Source organism: Narcine bancroftii, chromosome 13, assembly GCF_036971445.1.
Source record: "Narcine bancroftii isolate sNarBan1 chromosome 13, sNarBan1.hap1, whole genome shotgun sequence".
Classification (NCBI taxonomy): domain Eukaryota; kingdom Metazoa; phylum Chordata; class Chondrichthyes; order Torpediniformes; family Narcinidae; genus Narcine; species Narcine bancroftii.
In genome coordinates this window covers 81187534-81211788 of record NC_091481.1, presented here as the reverse complement: position 1 = coordinate 81211788, position 24255 = coordinate 81187534, and the positions used below count along the sequence as shown (strand labels likewise).

The window sequence follows — 24255 nt, the reverse complement described above, 5'->3', positions numbered from 1 at the left end:
CAAATAAAGATTCCACCGCAACAACCACATTTCCTTCTGTGAGCCCAACCTCAGGAGGGCCAGGTCTTGGTCTGTAGTCAAACCACAATGCTGGCAAACTCAGCAGGTCAAACCATCCCCTGTGTACATCACCGACGTTTCGGGCCTGAACCCTTCATCAAGGTGTGGAAAAATGTCGGCAGGCACCTGAACAAAAGAGATTGGGAGAGAGGTGGTTGAGAAGGGATGGAGGAGAACTGGAAAAGGGAAGGGAAGAGGAGACCAGTTTAGCAGAAAAGTTAATGTTAATGCCATCTTGGCTGGAGAGCGCCCAGACAGAAAAAAAAATTCAGCTGTTGTTCCTTCAATTTGCGGCTGGTCTTGGTGGGACAGTGCACAAGGCCATGGACAGACATGGGAGTGTGGGAGTGTGACACAGAACAAATCTGGTTGGCTACTCTCTCACTGATGTGACCAGAGCGAAGGTGCTCAGCGAAGCGATATCCCAATCAGCGCCCAGTCTCACCGATGTAGAGAAGGTCACAAAGGGAGCACCGGATGGTTTACTGTGAGTAACACATTCTCTCCATCTTGTTATCTCACTGGGAGAAGCTATTTTCTTTTTCAATATTTTTATTGGATTTCACAGAAATAGGTACACAATTAAAAGCCATTAATCAAAAGTGATATTGTATATAAAAAAGACATAAGAAATATAAATTCAAACAGAAAGAGAAGTAGCAAACAGTTAAATAATGACAACATGTGGCTAATTGAAAAAGTTTTTAAAAAAGTAACTGTTATACTGTACTACAAATTCCAATCCCCTTCCCTTCTGAAGTTATCTGGTAAGTACATATAATTTCACTCTTTGTTCTTTGGCTTGGCTTCGCACCACGAACTCACAGAGCAAGATCCAAGTGATCTTATAAATCACGAAAAAAAAGGACCCCCGTAACCTTAGACAATTCAAATCCATTATGGTAGAAGAACATCTGATTTGTTTTTCTTGCCCCAATGTTAGGCCCGCCATCTCGTCAGACAGCAACGGGTGAACTGGCTCGTGGAGTCGCGGGCAAGTCCGTGGGAGCTTTGGGAGCGGGTCAGACCCACAGCCTGGCGTCATAAAGGTCCCGGGAGTCGCAAGTGTCGTTGGGTTCCGAGGGATTTAAGCGTGTGCGAGAGAGTTCTGTTAACGTCAGTTGGTTCAACTCACTTTCGACTGCGCGATGCTTTTGCTCTTGTGGGTCTGGAGCGACTGCAATAGCCATTGAGTATAAGGAGGGACAGCATCTTTGTGTCTCATCAATATTGAACGTCTAGCTAAAAAGGGAGGCATAAGCGACTACATGGGATTGAGACAGAGTTAAAATCAAATCACTTGTCTTCGTAGAAACAAAAAGAGCAATTATAGGATTATGTATCAGAGTCGCATTGAGAAGTAAAGATAAGGTATGAAAAATATCCTCCCAAAAAAAGAGGCTATTTTTTGAGCTGACAGCTTTCCCTGACACCACATCTGAGTTCACTGGGAAGCAATAGGAACTCCCGCTCAAAGATGGCCCAAGATGGCGGCGCCTGTCCTCGGCAGCGGCCTCGAGGAGTTGCAGACTCCTGGGGGAAACAGCAGACCAGTGCAGGGCACCAGAAAGGGGACAACACATCCCCTCTCCCCCTCCCCCATCCAATTGGGAAGGAGACGACCCCACGGGACGGTGGCCATGGCGTGGAGGACTGGCAAGGGACTCAGCGGCTGAGGGACCCATGCAGGCTGCTGGGGGCACGTGTGGTCGGGGAACCCGCACGGGCCGTGGGCTGTAGGTATCAGAGCTGGGATTCAAGAGAGCAAGAAGTTCCGCTGAAGGCTTCCTGATCGTGCCGGAGGTTTGGATCTGGAGTTTGGGCGGTTGAAGGATCAAACAGGGAGTCTGTGCGGCTGCAGAGGCTGCGGGAGTCGCTGGAGGCGAATCCGCGGACACTCAGTGTCTCTGAAGGGACTCTCTTTTGCTTCTCTTTCTCTCGTACTGAAAGGGCTCTGGCAACACTAATGGAAACTCTTTGCCTCACAGCAGGCAAAGGTTAAAGAATGTCACATATGTTAAATTTTATGTGACAGTAAAAGGAACTTTGGAGTTAAGGGGAGATAGATAAACAAGGATAGAAAGAAAGGGTGGGATGAAAATGGGTGGCAGAGCATCTCAGCTGGTAGAGAGAGAGCTACTGCCTCATGGCTCCAGAGACCCGGGTTCGATCCTGACCTCCAGATCTGACTGTGTGGAATTTGCACATTCTCCCTGGGAAGGGGTGGGGATGGAGTGCCCTGGTTTCCTCCAAGTTAATGTGGTTTGGGAGGTAAATTTCCTGCTGCAATTTGTCCCAGGAAGAGGTGAAATGTGGATGGGCTGGGAGTGTGTAAGGCTAAAGGTAAAGATTCCATTATGAATGTAACATACATGTAATTCTTGTCTACCATAAGGAAGACAGAGAGTCTCCACTTTGTTGAGCGCACCACCCAGAAATGAGGCCCCAGTGAGGATCGAACTCGCATTCCCTGGTTTACAAGGCCAGTGCTCCAACTACTGAGCTATCAGAGCCCATGGAGAGTTTATGGGCCAAGTGCAAGTAATGGGACTATAGCTCAGGGTGACAATTTGGTTTCCATGGCCAAGATGGGTCAAAGGGCCTGTTACCGTGCGGTACAACTCCACGAGTCTTGATTGGCACTTGGCATAGCCGAAGGTCCTACTTCTGCTTGGCATTTATCGGCAATGTTGCTCATCGATCCATGACTCTTGTTAAGTGAGGTGGTTTCGGGTTATCCATGGCAAGCAACATTTTGGGCCTGGAGAGGGTAGCAAGGGAGGAGAGGACAGGAGGGAGGAAGGGGCAGCGGGAGGAGCACAGGCAAACAGGAGGATTCAGGTGGCTGTGTTTTCTTGAAGAGGAGAAGGATAAGAGAGGAACGAACAGAGGAGGACAAAATCAGGCACATGGATGAGGGAGATCGTGGCAAACGTTTCCTCCTGGCGGAAGAGCCAAATGCTAAAAGGTACAGTCTTAGGGTAAGGTGGATGCAGGTGGTGGAAGGGAAAGCAGCTGAGATATGATAGGAGGAGAGGGTGGCTCTCTGAATGGAGAGGGATGGGAAAGGGGCAAAGAGCTGGAGGGAAGGAGATAGAGGGATAGGGAAAGTCCTCATCAAGGGCTCAGGAGCGGAGAGGGCCAAGGCTTCAAATTCCTGAGTGTCAACATCTCCGAGAATCTGTCCTAGGGCCTCCATGTTGATGCAATCACAAAGAAGGCTCGCCAGTGGCTATACTTTGAGGGGATTCGATACTTCACCAAAAACTCTCACAAACGCCTACAGGAGTACCGCAAAGAGTATTCTGGCTGGTTGCATCACTGCTGAGTATGGAGGCGCCAACTCTCAGGACAAGAATAAATGTTAACTTGGCCTGCGACATCACAGGCACCATCTACATGAAGTGGTGTCTTAAAAAAGCAGACTCTTGTCCTCAAAGACCCCCACTTATTTGTTCTCCTCTGAGCCTCCTCAAGGAAAACACAGCCACTTCAACCTTTCCTCAGAAATGAAGTACTCAAATGCTGTTCAATTAGCCTCATTCTAACCAATATACAGTCACCTATATATTTAACCATGCGCTTCTTCATATCCCCATTGTGATACTTTCAAGCTTCAAGAAGAGAGGGTCAGAATAAATCTTATTGAATTGATCACACTGTGTCTTCACTATGTACAGTATACACTTGTTTACAATCACAATCTCATCTGTACACATTGCTCCAATTACATGTAGAGCGCCCTGGTCGAACCCCTCCCCACCATGAAGGTTATATCTTTAATCCATCTCAGTAACTGGTGACCACTTGATGTTGACGTCATCAGCCCTTAGTTGGCTGTTCCATCAAATACACACTTTTTAATCTTTCCCTCCATTGTTGGACAGATGGTGGTTTTACATTTCTCCATAATACTGTCATCATGTCCTTTGTGATCTACAGCAACTCCCCAAGTCAACACGTCTGTTTTTTGGTAACTCTATCCTCTGGCGTCACTCCTGATGTAAAATACCCCCACGATTTGCTTAATTTCCACCTATCTCCCAATATTGCTATAGTTTGGAACAGAATTTGAATGATAGATTGATGTGCTGTGTACATCTGTGGTGCGATCCATGTATTTTGTTCGTATGCTCACAAGATATCACAGGATCAAGGAACAGAAGCCATTCAGCCCATCGAGTCTGCTCCGCAAATCCACCCTGAGCTAAACTGTTCTCACCTCTAGTTCCAATTTCCAGCCTTTACCCCATATCCCTTGATGCCCCGACTAATTAGATACCTATTGATCTCCCCCCACCCCCCTTGAACTGCCCCCCAATGATCCAGCCTCCACAGCTGTAGGTGGCAACAAATTACACAGATCCACGACCCTCCGGCTAAAGAAATTTCTTCTCAGCTCGGTTTTAAATGGGTCCCTTCTAATCCTATGACTGCATATGGAAATAAAAGTTGAATTGAAAAAATATAGATAGCATTTGGCTACAATGAAATAAAAACTCCAGCACGGAAGAAAAATAAAGATCAGAAGTTGTCTCTCTGAGGAGAGCATCCCGGTGAATCTCCTCTGTGTCTTCTCCATCTCGTCCTTGCTGTGGTGCCCAGAGCTCTGTACATCCCTCAGCCAAATTGTATCATCAACTCCCTGCTCTTCCGTGCCCCGGCTGATGGGAGGGAGCATCCCAAAAGCCTTCAGCCCTTCACCACCTTGAACGGACTGCCTTCACGGTGCTCCTTTCTTGGGCTTGTCCCCCAGCTCATCCTTTTGTTTTTGGATACTAAAAGCTGAGGAAACACCCCCTCAAAGCCGACAATTTGCTTTTAGTTTCATCAACAGAATTCTCAGGCAGGAAACCTCAATCCTGAAGAATCAACACTTCTGTGCATTTCGATTTACAATGGTGGCACATGACGTAAATGCAGAGAAGGTTTACTTGGACATTGACCGGACTTCAGGAGCTGAGTTACGGGGGAAGGTTAAACAGGCTAGGACTTTATTCCCTGGAGCGCAGAAGAATGAGGGGAGATTTGACAGAGGTAGACAAAATTATGAGGGGCAAAGATAGAGTCAATGCAAGCAGGTTATTTCTTTTCTGCTGAGGTTAGGTAAGACTAAAAACTAGAGGACATGGGTTCAGGGTGAAGGGGGCCAAGTTACAATGGAACATTCAGGGGATCTTCGTTACGCAGAGAGTGGTGAGAATGGGGGACGAGCTGCCAGCTGAAGTGGTGAATGGGGGCTCACCGTTAATATTTACAAAAATTTGGACAGGTATATGGATGGGAGGGGGATGGACTGGGTGCAGGTCAGTGGGACTAGACAAAGTAATAGTTCGGCACAGACCAGAAGGGCCGAAGGGCCTGTAGTGTTCTATGACTTTCAATGGTTCACTGAGCTTTTCTCTACTTCCATCTGGTTTTGATAATAAGATTTCAAAGCACAAAATGACTTGGAATGTCGACACATTGCAATTTATTGACTGGAAGTTGATGCATCTCATTGTCAAAGAGTTGTACAGCCCACATACTGGCCATTCAATCCACCCTCTCCATACTGACTGTTTGTTGACCTATCCCATCTCCGGAGAGCGTATGAAAACAGATCCATCAGCCAACCCTCAAGCATCTGTCTGCACCTATAATTCTCTCGCCCTCCACCCCATCAAAAATGGTTGTGAGAGATTCTGAAGCCCAAATTTAACGGGCTTAAAAACCAATTGCTCTGAGAGGTTTCCAGAGGCCGAGCACTGGAATTCAATTCTAAAATTGTGCTCTCTCACTCCCCTTCCTCCTGGTTCTCACATTCTCCCACACTCCTTTCTTTACCCCTCCCCATATAATCCTCGGCTCTTGACCAAATACGTCAAGCTTTTGCTGAATATTTAAATGATGATTTGAACATCTTCAGTTTGTCAGATAATATTTTCTGTCCTTATCCAATAAAACCCTCACTGCATCTGATAGCTTTGTCTGGTCAATTTTACTAAGATAAAATGTTTAGAGGAATGAAATTAATTCCATCAAGTAAATAAATGAGATGTCCTTATCAGTCTCTGTGGCTGTTTGCTTCTTGCATGTTTCTAATTTGCTTTTTCTCGTGCCCACAGAAGATGCTTGGCTACTTTCATGACGTCCCTGGCTCGTATGCGGTAAAATTGTCAGCATTCAAAATCTTTCCCCATCATCCTGACTTCCCATCGATAAGCAATCTTCCCATCAAAACACAGAGATGCTGGAGGAACTCAACCCAGTCTCGCAGCGTTTATGGGGCTGGGTAAAGATACATTTCCGACGTTGCGGGCATGAGCGGAAAAAGTCGGGCACCTGAATTCAAGGCTGAGGAAAGAAAAGGGGAAACAATGGGAAGGGGAGGAGTACAGACCAACCATGCGTGTCACTAGGGGGGGTCCGGGAGTTGCAGACCGCACCATGTGACACCATCAGAGGGGGTGACACCAAAATGACTGTCTATAAAATTTTTGTGCAGTATTTCAGCTGAAATTTATTTTTTTAAATAAAAATATCCCTGCGGTTAGTTATAACCACAAAAACATTTTTCGTAAGCCCAACTTACATGTATCAATATACCTACAAGGCTACAACTCGATGTTCACTTACTCTTTGAACCTTCTAATATGCTCCGGTCAGAGCTGTTGTTATTCCCCAATGACACTTCGAATCACATGGTTCCGTCTCCACGTGCCGTCAGCAAGCGCTGTTGTTTTTGTTGCTGCTGTTGTTTTGATAATTTCTTCTTTTGCCAAATCTTCTGGTGTTTTAGTTACAATATTGTGGACACTGGTATTTGTAAACTTATATCAATAACTTTTTTGAGAATGAAGTAGTAGGATTTTGTAATTTAAAGGTGTAATTTTAATTTTTCTAGTTGTTTATCCCACAAAGGGTTACTTTCAGTGATATACGGGAATTATGATTTACAAGTAACATTAGTATTAAAAAAAAATCATTAAGGATTCTGTATGGTCTGGTACGGGAGGAGGTCCATGGCATAGCATGGGGGGTGGGGTGGGGGCGGGGGGTGGGTGACACCAACCCTAGAGACAGCACTGAGACCAAAAGACAAAAGGTGTTAATTGGATACGATAAGAGGAAAGGTGAGAATTGATTGTGGCTCTGTGAAAGGAGACAGAGGGAAAAGGAGGGAGGGGGAGACAAAGAGAGAGAGACAGAGCTATAAGAAAGGAGATGGGGGGGGTGGTTTCTAACAGAGACCAAAGAAGTTGATGTTAATGCCATCCAGTTGGAGGGTGCCCAGATGGAAGATGGGGAGTGTTACAACCTGCCTCTCCCAGCCTTTAATTATTCCAATCACTCCACCTCTCTGTTGCTATCCGGGAGAGAGAGAGTTCGAAAGATTGACCGCCCTCTGGTCTCTGGAGGGTCCACCAAAAGCTGCCCCTCATTGCTAACCCGCTCTGAGTGACAGGATAGGCAAACACAGAAGCGCTGAATCGGCAGGCACAGCTCGACAATTCAGTCAGTACCATTCCCTCTTACCCTTTGCAGACAGAACTGTAGGTCAGGATGGGACGGGAGGCTGCAGCTCTACAAGGGGTGCGCACGCGCGGAGGGTGCGACTTGTGTGCATTTGCTGAAGTTGATTTTCCTTCTGCCTTGAGGTTTCTCGCTGTTACAGTGCCAGCGACCGGCGTTCTAATCCGGCGCTCTCTGCAAGGAGTTTGTACGCTCTCCCCGTGTCTGCGTGGGTTTCCTCCGGTTTCCTCCCACCCTTCTAAACATACGGAGGTTGCCAGTTGGTTGGTGTGATTGGGCGGCACGGGCTCGTGGGCCGGGAGGGCCTGTTACCATGTTGTATGACTAAATTAAAATTAAAACAGCTGGCAAAATTCAACAAGTCATGCAATATTCTCTATGCAGCAAAGGTAAAAATATATAACCAATGTTTCGGACCTGAGCCCTTCATCACAAGGACTCAGGCCTGAAACGGTTATGCATCTTTATTTTTGCAGCATAAAAACGTTGTGTGATCTGCTTAGTTTATCCAGCATTTTTATGTAAGCTACACAGCCTCATGTTTCACTTCTACCCCCTGAATCTGGCCATAACCAACTGAGCAGAAGGGCAGGAACCAGAGATGGCCATTTGTCCCTGATATCATCTATGATCTGTGTCGTGACTCCATTTTTAATGGTTACTCCAAAAATTGTGCATTTTAAACATCAAACACTACAGCACAGAAAACAGGCCTTTTGGCCCTTCTAATCTGTACCAAATTAGTATTCTGCCTAGTCCCATTGACCTGCAGCCAGTCAATTGGCCTCCATACATCGCCAATCCATGTACCTGTCCAAATTTTTCTTAAATTGAGCCCGCACTTTACCACTTCAGCTGGCAGCTTGTTCCACACTCCCACTTCTTTCTGTTCCACCTGCACATTTCCCCGTGGCTGCTGAAGGCTCCCTGATCGGATCTGGAGCTCGGGTGGCCGATGGTTTGGATTGGAGGCCGCGAGGCTGCGGGAGCGCTGAAGTGATTTGGGGCAGGGGACTGATTCTCTTTCGCTGACTGTAAGGGGCAATTTGTGCTGATTGCGAATCTTTGTCTGGCTTACGGTAGACTAAAGAAAATTTCATGTAATATCACATTTTCTGTTTTATTTAATGATAAAATAAATCTTGAATCTGTCCTCAAGGAGACAGCAGGGAGCAAATAAAGATGGAAAATCCCCCTCTGATAAGAAGGATTCGGGAATTCTGCATTAATCTTCCTGCAATCAGTTGGTGACTTATTTACTGACAATTGACATATTTATTGAGGCTGCCACAGACTGTGGGAAAATATCTATTGGAACAAAGTGATAGAAGATTTTAACAGGCCCAAACTGGAATCAATGGAGGAAGTAATTAATGATAAGATCCTTATCATTAACATGGTTTACGTTCACGGCTCTTGGATAAGCCTCATTTAACACTACTCTTGCATCAGGAGGTTAGAAGTGGAAACATCTGGGCCAGCGCAATGTTGAGGGCATCCTGCACTTGTTTTGTGGAGCTCCTTCTTCTCTCTGGGAAGAAGGAGGTGGAGCGGGGGTGTTTGATCCCAGCATTCTGAGTCACATCTCTCTCCGGGACTTTTGGTTGTGGGAAGTTTGTTTGTGTGTGTGTGTGTGTGTGTGTGTGTGTGTGTGTGTGTGTGTGTGTGTGTGTGTGTGTGTGTGTGTGTGTGTGTGTGTGTGTGTGTGTGTGTGTGTGTGTGTGTGTGTGTGTGAGTGGGTGTGTGTGTGAGTATGTGTTTCTGTGTGTGTGTGCGCGCATGTGCTCTTGCCTTTGCACATGTTTGTATATGTATGTGTGTGTGTGTGTGTGTGAGTCTGCGAGTGCAAGTGTGTTTGTACATGTGTGCAACTGCCTGAGTTTACATGTGTGTTGGTGTTTATGCGTGTGTGTGTGCATGCATGAGTTGGTGTTTGTGTGCTTGTACAAAAGCTATCTGGCATGTAATCATATATGGCAATGAACTATGTGCATAATTCGCCAAAAAGTGATAATGTCCTGATCTTAGGCAAATAAATTCATTATTTTCTCTTATTTCCTCCGTTTGTTTCTTCCCCCGTCTAAAACTGCACAGAAGTACTTCAGTTTATTCTGTCAATAAGATACTGAGATTTCTCCCCCTATAATTTCACCACTTGACATTTAGAAAGGGCTTCATTAAAACCGAGGCTGTTGGGGTTAACCGTAGTCTTGAGGTTAACTCCAAGTAGCACTAAAACGTTCCCTTCAGTGCAAACCAGTCGTTCTCAACCGGGACCATACACGACTCTATAGGCCTCAGCAAATTCGGGGCGGGGGGGAAATACGGACAGATATTGTACAATATTTTGAAACCGACTAAACTTCACTGCTTCACGGGGAAGGGGAGCCGATAAACATTGAGCAGAGCCCTAAGAGGGCCATTGCCAAAAAAATGGACTGAGAATGACAACCATCATTCCTAGCACATGAATCCGGTAAAGGCATAATTGCAGAGCTGTAATCAGGCTTGTAGGCTGTTAATTATTCAGACCATCCCCCCTTCCCTCTTTTAAACAATATGACCAATTGTCAAACAGATCCCCCACGCCGTCCAGACAGGGACACAAGGCTGCAAAGGTTCATCTGCTGGGGTGCTCTGTCCCCCATGGGCAGAGCGGGGGGTGGCAATACAAGCCGGGGTCAGGCCAGTGCGGTGGGAGAAGGGGGTAGAGCCGTTGCCTCACAGCGACACAGGCCCGGGTTCCAGCCCGGCCCTGGGCACGGTCTGTGCCTTCGCGTGTTTCCTCCGGGTGCTGTGGGTTCCTCCCACCCTTCAAAAAAAAATACAGGGGTTCTCGGTTAATTGGGTGGAATGGGCTCGTGGGACGAGCGGGCCTGTTATTGTGTTGCATGTCTACATTTCTATTTTCCATAGTCTTTTCAGGTTTTTCCCATGGACTCCCTCCCAGCAGATAAAGGGATTATTGGCTCAGTCTACAAAACAGAAATCCTCTTCTTTACACTTCATCCTCTCTGAACGATGAAGCCTCTGCATTATGAACTAGGAAAGTGGCCAAGGAACCCATAAAAATGTGAGGTATTTCCAGGTTAAACCAGGTGAATGATAAGGCCCTGGAGAGGCCTTCACAACAAAGCGAGTTAGAGGTACAAGTACATAGTTCCATAAAAGTGGTGGATGGTGTTTGCTTGCTTTCATCGGTCAGGGTGTTGAGTACAGGAGCAGGGTTGTCATATTTATAGGGTCTGCGGAGATTTAGTATGTCATCAGAAATCCTGGCAAATTTCTACAGTGGTGTTGTGAACTGGTCTGGTATGGAAACACCACTACCTCCTGAGCATAAAGCCCTCCAAAATTTAAGTGGTCACAGCCCAGGACATCACAGGCAAAACCCTTCCCACCATCGAGAACATCGACAGGGGATGCCGCTGTCGGAGAGCAGTGGCGATCATCAAGGACTCTCATCATCCAGTGCACGCTCTGTTCTCGCTGCTGCCATCAGGAAAGAGGTGTAGGGGCCACAAGACTCGCACCCACCTTCAGGAACAGCTGCTACCCCTCCACCATCAGACTCATTTAAGGACTCTTACTTGTGGACTTTATTGATTTTCCTTCTGTTCTCCCTGAATTGGACGGTCTGTTTACAGTTCTTTGTTTACATTTTATGCCGTGTACAGTTTAGTTTTTGCACTACCAATAAGTGGTAATTCTGCCATGTCCTCAGGAAAAAGGAATCTCAGGGTTGTATGTGATGTCATATATGTACTCTTAAAATAAATCTGAAATCTACATATATTGTTACAGAGAGAAAAGATCAGTGAAATAAATGCATTGGGGACTCCTTCCACCCCGCACCCAGCATCTTTCAGCTACTCCCGTCGGGGAAGAGATCCAGGAGGATCAGAGCCAGCACCGCCAGGCTGAGGATCAGCTTCTTCCCACGGGCAGTGAGAATGCTGAACGACAAAAGGAACTGCTCACACTAACCCTCCGAGAGTCCCATATTTAATTATTCATCGTGTACGTACGAACACTCATCCTGCGCGTGTATTTGTTTGCCTCTTTGTGCGTTATGTCTGGTTGTGTGTCTGCGTGTTTTGTACCAAGGACCGGAGAACGCTGTTTCGTCGGGCTGTACTGGTACAACCAGATGACAATAAACTTGACTCGACAACATGGGGAGGAAAGGTTTCAAGTGGTGGTTTTCAAACCTTTTCTTTCCACTCACATCCCACTTTAAGTAATCCCTAGGCCATCGGTGCTCTGTGATTAGTAAAAGATCGCTTAAGGTGGGATGTGAATGGGAAGGGAAGGTTGAGAATCACTACTCTAGACCCAATCGTTACTGAAATATTTTGCTTGAAAAAAATTGTCCCATTTCCTTTGGAGTTCTGAAACCGTGCACATAACAAGTCAATTAGGTTTGATTAAAACTTTTTTCTTTCCACTCACATCCCACCTGAAGCAATCCCTTACTAATCACAGAGTACCGATGGCATAGGGATTACTTCAGGTAGAATGTGAGTGGGAAGGAAAAGGTTGAAAACCACTGGTTTGGAGGTATATGGGCTGAACCCAGACTAGAATGATTGAAGGACTCGTCTCTGCGGTGTGCCACTCCACAAACTACTTGAAAACAATCTCCAAGGCAGGAGTACTTCCCAGGGTTCAAGTCAGGCTGAGGAGACCAGCCAACTTTCTCTCACTGTTAGTTGTCATGAGAAAGACCCTGATGTCAGTCAGTTTCCAAGAAAGGAACCTTGCTGATTCGGGACCACTTCACCCCTGGCAAGGGAACTTGTCCCCCGCACAAATTAGATTCCAATAGACTTAATAAGATGAAAGGGAATAAAATAAATCAGACCATCCTCGCCTCCACTTTGGGAGTGTTCGAGATGTTTGATACCTACTGAACATCATAAGTAGGTAACTCCCACAGTGGCTGCTTCGGATGTGTTGTGATATGTCATGGGTTGAGGGGAGCAGTCTATCAGCGGATCTGAAACTGCCTCACTACATCCTGCTCCTCTGCCTGACCCAGGTGGTTGCAGCCTGCGCTCAATTATTATTGCTCGACATGAACAGCTTGTGCACGATTCGCTCCAGTAACCAGCCCAGTACAGCTGTCTTTAAAGGAGGGGGGGGGGTGGGGGTTTACCATCACGCAAACTAACCAGAGATACAGAGAGAACAGGGTTCTCTGCTTGAGCCCTCCTGATGTGGGTCGCTCAGAACCCCAGGGCTTCCTTTGGCTTTGGAGAGACCACCCGCAAATTGGAGGAACAACACCCCATCTTCCGCCTGGGCACCCTTCAACCAGATGGCATTAACATCAACCTCTCTGGTTTCCATTAAACTACCCCCCCCCCCAACTTTTCTCCATCACCGTTTACCCTGCTCTGTCTCTCTCTCTTTCACTCTCTCTTCTCCACAGTCTCTTTTCCTCTAGTTTTCTCTCTCTCTCGCTTTCTCTTCCCTTTTCTCTCCATCTCCTTTCACGGAACCAAAATCAATTCTCACCTTTCCTCTTAACGTATCCAATTATCATCTTTTGCTGGTCTGGATTCCTTCCCCTGCCAGTCTTCTCCTTTCGCTCTCCAGTCTTTATTCAGACGCCTTATACCTTGAAGAAGGGCTCAGGCCCGAAACGTCGCTAATATATCTTTACCTCCTGTGGACGCTGCGAGACCGGGTGAGTTCCTCCAGCATTTCTGTGTGTTTCTACTGAAGTCTGCAGACTTTCTTGTTTCACTTTTAACCTGAAGTCCCAGTTGACTGGGTTGATATCACTCAGAGTAGTGTAAAATAGCACAGCACAGACCCTTCATCCCATGAAAACGTACACCACTTCAATTCCCTCTTCTTGCATCCATCTGCCTAAGAGTCCTTTATATGTCCCTATTGTTCTAGCATCCCTGATGCTCTCCATTCTCAGCGTAAAGAGCCTATCCCTGACGGCACCCCCTAAGCTTTCCTCCACTCATTTTGAACGGATGCCCCATGGTATTGGGCTGGAGGGGGGGGAGGAATTGGGTTTGACAGCAGGTTTGACAGTAGAGTGAGGGCAATGTTTCAAGTTGCAGTGTGGATCATTGCAAATTTTGGTTCCTTTTGAACAGAAGCTGTGATCTGACAGGACCTTGCCTCTTGATCCAATATCCCCAGGAAACCTCGCTACCATTGGAATAATATCCCAGGGCAACCGCCACAGCGCCACCTATATTGAATGCTGATGGCCACATGTACCAAGATGATAGTGAAAAGCTTGGTTTTGTCTGCTATTCAGACAAGTCAACCTATCCTTGCGGCAGGTGATGCAAAAATAAACAACAATGTAGAATATACAGAGAGAAAAGATCATCGAGGACCCCCTTCCAACCTGCACACGGCATCTTTCAGCTGCTCCCATTGAGGAAGAGATCCAGGGGTATCGGAGCCAGCACCCACCAGGCTGAGGAACAGCTTCTTCCCACGGGCTGTGAGAACGCTGAACGTCCAAAGGAACTGCTCACACTAACCACCCGAGACTCTCATATTCACGGACCAATATTTATTTATTTAAATGTTTAGACGAATACTTATCCTGCGTATTTATTGTTTGCACGTCTGGTGTGTGCGTGTGTTTCGCACTGATTCATTGGGTTGTACTTGTGCAATCAGATGATGGTAGAGTTGACTCGACTCGGCATTGAAGGCCCTGCCTTACTAATGTGAGGTCAACCAACTCAAGAGTCTGATTACAATGGGGAAGAAATGACCCTTGGCTCTTGAGGTTCGTAGTTTCAAACTTGTACCTCCTGATTGATGAAATGGGGGGGGAAGAAGAGAGTAAGGCCTGGATGGGATGGATGTGTTAGGACAAGTTAGCAGGGATTCGGAACAGGATGAAGATTGGGGGGTGGTGAAAGACAATATGCCAAAGTGTGTGTGTGTGTGTGTGTGTGTGTGTGTGTGTGTGTGTGTGTGTGTGTGTGTGTGTGTGTGTGTGTGTGTGTGTGTGTGTGTTGCATGTTTGCAGGTGTGTGTGTACATGTATATATGTGCGTGAATGCACGTGCGTGTGTGTGTTTGCGCACGCACATGCACGTGTTTGTAAGAGATGCATGACCCCTGATTGTTTCTTTATGTGTGTGTGAAAGAGTCCCCTTCGGTAGCAGGATGATGAGGTGGGATTATCACCCACCTGAACAGCTCCGGGCTCACATGTGGCAAATTTTCACATGGTCTGTCCCGAGCTCAGTGGAGAAAATGAAGGCTGGTTCCAAACTGAAAGGTCTGGGTGTGCGTGTGATGCCCTGCTTGTAGTGACAGAGGTACCAGGCCAGGCTTTTGGCATCGCCTTCCCCAGCAGAAACTCTGTCTCCCATTCAATACACACTTTAATGAAATAGCAGATCATTGAAATGTAACATGTTACTGTCTTTGCAAATGAAGCGAAACTTAATATAATAGAGAGAAATAGAGCGCATCATTTGAATAAACAGTGCGAGGTGAACTCAAGGTGAAACTTAACCATCTGAGGACCACGATCTCCGGAGATTTGCAAATACCATTGCAGGCAACAAAAAAATTAGCAAAGCAAAGCTGTTCCCTCTTTGTCCCCATTGCAGAAATATGATGAGCCAATTCCCTTATTCCAGGGTTCTATCCCCATTGCCTCACTCTGTGTGGCTACGAGTATACGAAGCATTCGGCATTAACATCAACTTCTCCGGACTCTGCTAGCCCACTCCTCGCTCTCCCTCTCTCTTCCCCACCCCTCTGCCTTCTTTCCTCCAGCTCTCCTCCCCCTTCCCTCTCCTTTCACAGATCCATTCCCCCACCCCCTTCCCCACTTGCTGGTGTGACCTCCTTCCCTTATCCGCCTCCTGCCTCTGTGACCGAGCTCTTCCCCCTATCTCCTCCCCCACCCGCCATTTTGTTTGGGCACCCGTCTACATTTTGCTCATACCCTGACGAGGGGCTCAAGCCTGAAACGTTGGCGAACTTTGCTATATAAAGGATGCTGTTTGACCTGCTGGATTTCTCCAGCGTTGCTTTTTTACTTCCATCGTGGTGTCTCACGTTCTACTTACGAACTCTTGCAGTTTTGTGATCAACCTCAACAAGTGTAGTTTGTTTGTCTTTTTGTTTTACTGAAAAGAGTGATCTGAACTCCACAGACCAGTTGAAGGGCACCTCAGCATGGTGCACACACTGCTTGGGATGTTACTCTTAAGTGCTTCGGTAATTGGTGGAATCTGAGAAAGGATTTGGTGGGAATGCAGAGAATGGGTTATGGGAGAATTTACTGGGGGATGGGATTGGGATTGCAGTGCGAACAAGCCCGAAGCACGTCAGTATTTGGCACTATGAAACCGTGGCATATTACCAAAGATGGGGGGTGGAAATCTGCTGTCCGGCTGCGTCACAGCCTGGTCTGGGACCATAAAGCCCTCCAAAAGGTAGTGGACACAGCCCAGGACATCACAGGCAAAACACTCCCCATTGTGATGCACATCGACAGGGAATGCTGCCTTGGGAGAGCAGCAGCGATCATCAAGGAGCCACGCTGCCCAGCACACGCACTGCTGCCATCGGGAAAGAGGCCTAGGCACCACAAGACTCGCACCCACCAGGTTCAGGAACAGCTGCTCCCCCTCCACCATCAGACTCCTCAATGACAAACTCAATCAGAAGCTCATTTAAGGACACTTCATTTATTTTTCCCCCCCCCCCCCTCTCTGTGTTGTACAGTCAGTTTGTTCACATTTCTTTATTTGTTTACATGCCAGTTCTTTTATTCACTACCAATAAGTGGTAATTCTGTTGATTCCACAGATAAAAGAATCTCAGGGTTGCATGTATGTAGTCTGACAATAAATCTGAATCCGAATCTGATTTGACAGACCTTCTCTGCCTTGTGTCAATATGCAAATATTGTTAATGTTGATTATTCAGTGCCCTGGTTCTGTTTTCAAGATCGTTTAGGCCAGCCATTCTTTGGCCCCCTTTGGACCCTGCGTCAAGTTTATGGGCCCTTACTGACTACATTAAAAAAAAGTGTCAAATATTTAATGATTTCAGCCCATGCCCCCCCCCCCCCCCCCCTGAATGATCTGTGGCCCTCGTTGAGAATGGCTTGCTGTAGCGAATTGGTTACATGTTCTGCTGTTGGTACGAGTGGTAAATGATGAGCTGAGCAGTGGGGATAATCCTGTCTCATGGGGTAGCAGACTATGGGGGCGGGAAAATGGAAGTCAGCAGACGCTGAGATTGCAGTGAAAATAATTACTGGAGGAGCTCAGCTTATCTCGCAGCGTCCATGGGAGGTAAAGATATATTACAGACGTTCTGGTGGGGCCCTTCATCAAGGTATAAGCAAAAAGCGTCTGCATTAAAGGGTAGGGGGAAGAATGGGAGGGGGAGGAGCCCAGACCCACAGATAAAAAAGTGTTACCTGGATGTGATAAAGGTGAGAATTGATTTTGGCTCTGTGAAAGGAGACAGAGAGAAAAGGGGAGAGGGAGATACCCCTTTTACACAGAGGATTCAAGCCAGGTATTATCCACCATTTGAATGCTTCGCTAACAATACATACGCAGGACACACATTCACATATACAAACAAATAAATATTGTTTACAAAGTATGGTGAGTGTTTGGTCGTTCAGTGTTCCCACTGCCGGTGGGAACAAGCTGTCCCTCAGCCTGGTGGCGCTGGCTCTGATCCCCCTATATCTCTTCCCTGAAGGGGGCAGCTGAAAGATGCTGTGTGTGGGGTGGAAGGGGTCCTTGATGATTTTGCGCACCCTCTTCAGACAACGACACTGTGGGGGGGGGGGGGTGGGTGGAGAGAAGGGACTGGAGGGTGGTTGGGTTCTGAACTTACCCGGCTTCGATCCGCCAAGGTAGGTAGGTATCAGAGGTGGAGCGCATTGACGTGGGACCAGTCTGAAAGGGTGAGCTGTACTACGCGTCCCACCTCTTCTGCTTCGGGGAGCCGGCTTGCTGCTTAAAAGGACTCACAATAACGCGGCTTCTCAGTGCAAAAGGGGTGAGGGAGAGGCAGAGCTAGAACAAAGGAGGCAGGGGGATGAAGATGGCAGGGGTGGTGGGTGTGGATTCACGGAAACTGGAGAAGTTAATGTCACCCGGTCTCCTTTCATGGAGCCAAAATCAACTCTCACCTCTCCTCTTATCATATCCAATTATCCCCTTTTATTGGTCTGGACCCCTCCCCCTCCCATCCTTCAGACACCTTCCTGTTCTTTGCTTACACATTGAGGAAAGGCTCAGGCCCGAAATGTCGGGAATGTATCTTTACCTCCTATGGATGAATATTAAGGACTATCAAGCCATTTCTATTTGCGATCGAGAATATTCATTCCAAACAAACTCTCAGGAAGTTAAATCCCACTTGACTGCCCTAACTTCTAGCCAGAACAAAATAGCCATGGGGTACAATTAAGATTGATCCAGAAATAGTTCACAAAAATGTTATTTAATTTGGGTTGTGCTGGGCTTGAATTCCCGAATGTAAAAGGATAGAATGACATTGCAGTTCTACAACTCTCTTTCCAACCTCACGATGTTCCAAAGGACTTCACAGTCATTAGGGTACATTTTGAAGTTTGTTCAGTGGTGCATGGAAGAAAATGCAGTATATGAATTGCAACAGGTTCCCACAGACAACAGGGTTATACTGACCAAGCTCCTGCCTGCAAAGGTGTTGACTGTCAGGAGATGTTCAAGCTAAGTCAAGGTTATTGTCATCTGATGGCACAAGTTCAACCCGATGAAACAGCGTTTTCCGGTCCTCGGTGCAAAACCACGCAGACTCACAGCCAGACATAACAGGCCACATATTCACATATGCAAATAAATAAATATTGTTTAGAAAATGCGAGAGTTTCGGACGGTGAGTGTGAGCCATTTCTTGGGTGGTTCAGCGTTCTCACTGCCTGTGGGAAGAAGCTGTTCCTCGGCCTGGCGGTGCTGGCTCTGATCCTCCTGGATCTCTTCCCCGACTGAAGCAGCTGGAAGATGCCGTGTGCGGGGTGGGAGGGGTCCTCAGTGATTTTGTGCTCCCTCTTCAGACAACGATCCTGGTAGATCATGTCGATGGGGTGGGGAGGGAGACTCCAGTGATCCTTTCTGGTCCTAGGGACTGAAGTACGATCCATTTCTCTGCAGCGCTGTGATGCAGCCAGCCGGGATGTTGTTGTTAGAGCTTCTGTAGAAGGTTGACATAACGATGGCCGGGCAGCCTTGTCCGCTTCAGGCTTACCAGCAAGTGCAGTCGCTGTTGCGGCTTCCTGACAAGTAAGAAGATGTTGTGTGATGGGGCTGCTTTCAGGTGGTGCCGTGGGACGCGAGAACAGAGGCATCTTGCGACCATGGTGAACCGCCCGTGGCTGGTAACGCTGGCGTTCCATACCGGCACAGGAACTGGGAGGTGGCAGCCCCTCTTTGAGCGCTAGATGGGGTTGCCTCAGGTTTCACCTCAATCCCACAAGGAGTTGGGATGGGTTGGCTTCAGGACCTTGTGGCCTGACCAAGACGCCCATTCATGGATCAAACCAGTGGGCCATTAGAGCTGCAACCTTTCATATTTTATTAACTGTCTCATGGAACATAGAGCACTTCAGCACAGTACAGACCCTTTGGCCCTCAATGCTGTTCCTATCCCCAAAAGTACAACCCTTCCCACCTCATAACCCTGTCTCTCTTAAGTGCCCCGTATTGATCCAGCCTCCACCACTCTTCCTGACAATGCATTCCAGGCTCCCACCACTCTCTGCGTAAAAAACATACCCCGATCTCTCCCCTAAGCTTTCCTCCCTCCACCCATACTGTGGCCAGCTAATATAGTTGGCGTATCTTATGTACCTGTGGCTGTAGGTAGGAAGATACAGCAACTGGCATGGTGTAAATCCATGCCCTTCACTACCGACTGTCATCTGAGGTGACCATCATATCCAGGTTCTGAAGGTTGCTGTACTAGTAATAGGCACAGTGTATCCTTGGACGATGGACCAAGATTCTCTTCTCAAGTTTTAAACCGATGTAAATTAAAATTAACTAAAAAAAAAGTCCAAAGGATATCCTTAAAGAAGAAGCAGGCAGATTTTCTACAGAGGTATTTGAACCAGCTTTGTCTTCACTGATCTGGCAGCTGAGTTGGAGCTGACACGTCCCCCCCCCTATCCCACATCCCACAGGTAGCACCCTCTTCCCTTGGCCACACCAGATTGGGACCTCTGATAATCTCATTCAGGTCGGTTTATTGTTTTGGAATACTGTCTCAGCTAAATGATAATGAAAAAATAGAGGAACGAAAATAAGGGCGTTGGCTGCTGGCAACAGCACCTTCTGGAAAAGTTCCACTGTCCGATTCCCACAAAAGCCATCCCTTACTCACAATAGAGTCTCCCAAGCAAGACCTCTTTGAGGGAGAGCACCGAAACGTTACGGTAAATGATCTAATAGAGGTCCACAAGATCATGACAGGTATAGATAGATAAGGTAGACAGTCGGCACCTTTTTCCCAGGGCGGGAGTAGTGAGCACCAGAGGACATCTGTACAAAGTGAAGGGAGGAAAGTTTAGGGGAGACATCAGGGGCATTTCTTTTATAGAGGGAGTTGTGGGTGCCTGGAATGAGTTGCTAAGGGTTGTTACGTCAAAGACCAGCAGCAATAGAAATTCACCAAGGCAATGGTATTTTTAAATCAATATTTTTATTAATAATTACTAATAATAAAACATCTTACTTAAATCTAAACTTAACCTCAACTATGCGGAAATATATATGTGTGTGTGTGTGTGTGCGCGTGTGTGCGTGTGTGCGTGTATGCGCGTGTGCGTCTGTGCGCGTGTGTGCATGTGTGCGCGTGTGTGTGTGTGTGTGTGTGTGTGTGTGTGTGTGTGTGTGTGTGTGTGTGTGTGTGCGTGTGTGTGTGTGGGTGGGTGGATTACCTGAACTATTACAGCCAAGGCTCAATTCTGAAAAGTCAATTCAAAGTTCAGACTTAGAAATCCTGTGTTGAAACTCAGAACCTTTAAACTGATGTTCAGTTGTAATTATAAAATCGGTGAGACACCGAGTCGTCAGACTTCTGAAAACTCATGAATCCTTATTGAGCTTCTTTCATATGAACAATTGTCCCCCTTTACTTTGCGTAGGGGAAAATGAAACTTGTGACTTCCATGACGCTTCCACAAACTCAGGTGAGGATTAAACAAGATGGCCATTAGAATAATCACAACCCAAATAGAATAATGATGCAATGATCCTGTTTCTTTTATCCAGACATGGGCAAATCCAAATGACCATTACAATGGTCACAGCAGATCACTGTTTCTCCCTGACAAGAAGAAAACAACAGCAGTGTCCATCTCACACAACGTTACTTCATTTTTGTCTTTTCAGATGACTGGCTGATGATGCTGCATGCTGCTTCTTCAAGTGTCTCAATCACATGACTTGCTTGATCCATACTGGTTTCAGTTTCAATTTCCCAAAAGTAGGAGTCATTAAAAAAAACCCTTTCGCACTTGCAAGTGGTCCCAGGAATTAACACCCAATGGGCCTTTAAAGTGTCAAGTGTGAAAGCAAAACCAGCTCAACCTCGGCATCGGATGACATTATCTCACGCCGGGGATTGACGACTTCGACCCTCTAGTACAAACCCCGGCAGACACAGGCGTTGCAATCAGGCAAGTGTGAAATGGGTAATTGCATTGTGGGATTGAAATGGCCCAAGTTCTTGCGCGAGTGCAGGATCATGAAGGAAGAAAAGATTAAAATGAAGGCATAAACTTTGCTGTGGGAAAGTCGCAGCGCGAGAGAGAAAGAGGAAATAAATAGCAGTAGTGGACAATTTTTAAACAGCGTGGGAAAGGTGATAGCGCGATCGTGTACAATTTATAAATAATGTGGGAAAAAAACGAAAGCGGACTTGCCCTCCCAGGATGCTGTGTGGCAGAGAAAGGGCTGCTTGCATGGAGCATTCATGGAGGGGTTTCTATGTCTCACGGCCTTCCTGGATGTCAGCTCCGCCATTGCTTTTTCCCATGGTCTTTATAAATTGTGCGCTATAAACTTTCCACCCTGTTTAAAAATTGTTCGCTATTGCTCGCACTTTCCCACGATCCCTTATAAAGGCTTATCTAGGTCGGCCATAATAACAGCAGGGGCTGAAGGGCTCATACTGTGCTGTACATAAAGCTTAATTATGTTATAATTAGGCACGATTTAATTTTGTTTAAATATAAGATCATAATTCACTGATCAGGATTTAGGGCAGGTCCACCATCGCTCAACGCGTCATGACGTCACCGGTAGAAGGTAGAACAGTCCTAACCCCAGGGATGGCTCCTTGCAAGTGTGAAAGTGTTCAGTGTCCCAGTTAGGAGTGGTCAAGTGTGAAAAGCCAAACCTCCATTCCTATCCCGGGACACTGAACGGCCAATTTAGTGGGATTCAAGTGTGAGAGGGGCTAAACATACAGCTTCTCCTCTCACCTCTTTTCCTCAAGTAAACAACCCTTTAGTTGAGAGCATTAACTCTGTTTACAGCTTGGAGTTAGGAGTCTCTGTGTCTGTTCAAAGCATTATTATGAAATCTGCTGTTCCAAAGTAATTCACCAAAAAAATACCAGGAGCCTGCAACATGGTGGTGGTGGAGGCTGGAACGAGAGAGGCATTGAAGAGGCTCTTAAACCCCTTTCACACTTGCCAGCAATCCCAGGAATCAAACGCCAATCAGCCTTCAAAGTACCAAGTGTGAAACCAAATTAGCTCAACACTGAGGATTGATGGCCTCGACCCCTAGCACAATCCCCGGCATCTGCAGGCGCCGGCAGTTGCCATCAATCAAGTGTGAAACAGGTAATTGCACCGGAAGAAGGTAGAACAGCCCTAACCCCAGGGTATGGCTCCTTACAAGTGTGAAAGCGTTAAGCATCCCTGTTGGGAGGGGTCGACTGTGAAAGCCAAACTCCCATTCCCATCCTGGGACACTGAATGGCTAATTTAGTGGGACGCAAGTGTGAAAGGGGCTTTACGCTGGGACAAGGATGGAAGAAAAATTGAGGGTTATAAGGTGGGGAGGGTTTAATTATTTTGTGTGGGTGTACATGGGTCGGCACAACATCAAGGGCTGAAAGGCCTGTACTGTGCTGTAATGCTCTACGTTCTATCTGGAGACCCACCAATGGGAGATACGTCCTTATCAGAGAGGAAAATGGAGAGAGACTGTGGAATGCTGTATAAATGTATTTGGGTGTCGTTGGACACAGACGACAAACACACAAGTGCCACAAGTCATTGGAAAGTTAGCCTTTAGTTTGCAAAAGAGGATGGTACAAATGAAGGAAAATTTTGCAACAGTCACAGGGCACAGATGAGACCACACCTGCTGGCTTCTAGTCAGTACCTCACCATTATTCTGCTTCATCCTGGATTATATCTTTCCACTCCCCTCCCCTCCATGTACCTGTCCAAATTTTTCTTAAATGTCAAAATGGGACTCACTTCAGCTGGCAGCTCGTTCCACACTCCCACCACCCACTGGGTGAGGAAGATCCCCCTAATGGTTCCCTTGAAACTTCACTCCTTTCACCCTTAACCCAGGTCCTCTCCTTTGTATCTCGCCTACCTTCAGCAGAAAAAAAAACCTCCTCTGTCTATACCCATCATAATTATCTTCCCACATGCTCCAGGGAATAAAGCCCTAACCTGTTTAATCTTTCCCTCAGTTCGTCAAGTCCTGGCCACATCCTAGTAAATCTCCTCTGCAGTCTTTTAATCTTATTGACATCCTTCCTGTAGTTAGGTGACCAAAATTGCGCACAATACCCCAAATTTGGCCTCACCGTGGCTTGTACAACTTCACATCCCAACTCCTATCAGATTTCAGATTTATTGTCAGACACACATCACATACAACCCTGAGATTCCTTTTTTCTGCGGAGCGCAGCAGAATTACTACTAATCGGTAGTGCAAAAAGTAAACCGTACACAGTGTAAACATGTAAACAATCAAAAGAACTGTTAACAGGTACCGATTGTAAAGAAAAATTGACTGCGCAATACAGAGAGCGCAAAGAAAAATCAGTAAAGTGTGCAAGTCAGAACCTCGACCATCCTCTGGAGTAAAAAATTCCACAGATTCACCGCCTTCTGCCAGACGTTCCAACGCATTTGAGTTTTAAATGACTGCCCCTAATCTTGGAACTCTGCCCCCCACCCCCCCTCCCAACTGCCTTGTTTGAGATTTTCCCGTTCATAGACAACATCTCAACATCTACGCAGGAGATCCTGGAATCCGAAGCTAAGCACAATTTGCTGGATTGTGAGGAATATGGAGGAATGGCTGACGTTCCGAGCCAAAGCCTTTGGTGGATAGGAGAAGCCAATGTGAAGAAGCCCTCTTGTTTGCGTGGACTCGGGTCTAACCTCAGTGCATAGGAACCACCTCCACCAAGGGACTTATGGCTCATGAAAGGAAAGAGGGGCAGGAATTGGCCATCACCTATGGCGAGTGTGAGGTTCATTCAAGAGGCTGATAACAGTCAGAAATAAACTGTTCTTGAATCTGCAGGTTTGTGTCCTCATGAAAGATTGCATCATAAAACAGGCCCTTTGGCCCATGATGTTCTGCTGTCCTGTGTAAACTTACTCCACAACAATCCAAT

At 46.7% G+C, this 24255-nt stretch overlaps 1 protein-coding gene and 1 long non-coding RNA gene across 8 annotated transcripts in view; one reads left to right on the top strand and one right to left on the bottom strand.

Moving 5' to 3' along the window:
• The window catches only part of gpr4 (G protein-coupled receptor 4), a 113768-nt gene that overhangs the window by 15778 nt on the left and 73735 nt on the right, over positions 1-24255 (bottom strand). The window contains exon 1 of one of the 6 annotated variants that reach the window (XM_069909107.1): positions 13096-13270. The exons of the other annotated variants lie outside the window; for them this stretch is intronic. The gene's annotated coding sequence lies outside the window, so the exon portion shown is untranslated. Of the gene's footprint in view, positions 1-13095; positions 13271-24255 lie in introns of those variants that run through there. 6 annotated transcript variants of the gene reach the window in all.
• Positions 12748-24255, top strand: part of LOC138748612 (uncharacterized) — a 32599-nt gene continuing 21091 nt past the window's right edge. Inside the window, exons 1-2 of one of the 2 annotated variants that reach the window (XR_011348186.1) lie at positions 12748-13267; positions 13695-14152. This is a non-coding gene — a long non-coding RNA (uncharacterized lncRNA). Of the gene's footprint in view, positions 13268-13694; positions 14153-24255 lie in introns of those variants that run through there. The other variant, XR_011348187.1, reaches the window with a different exon arrangement.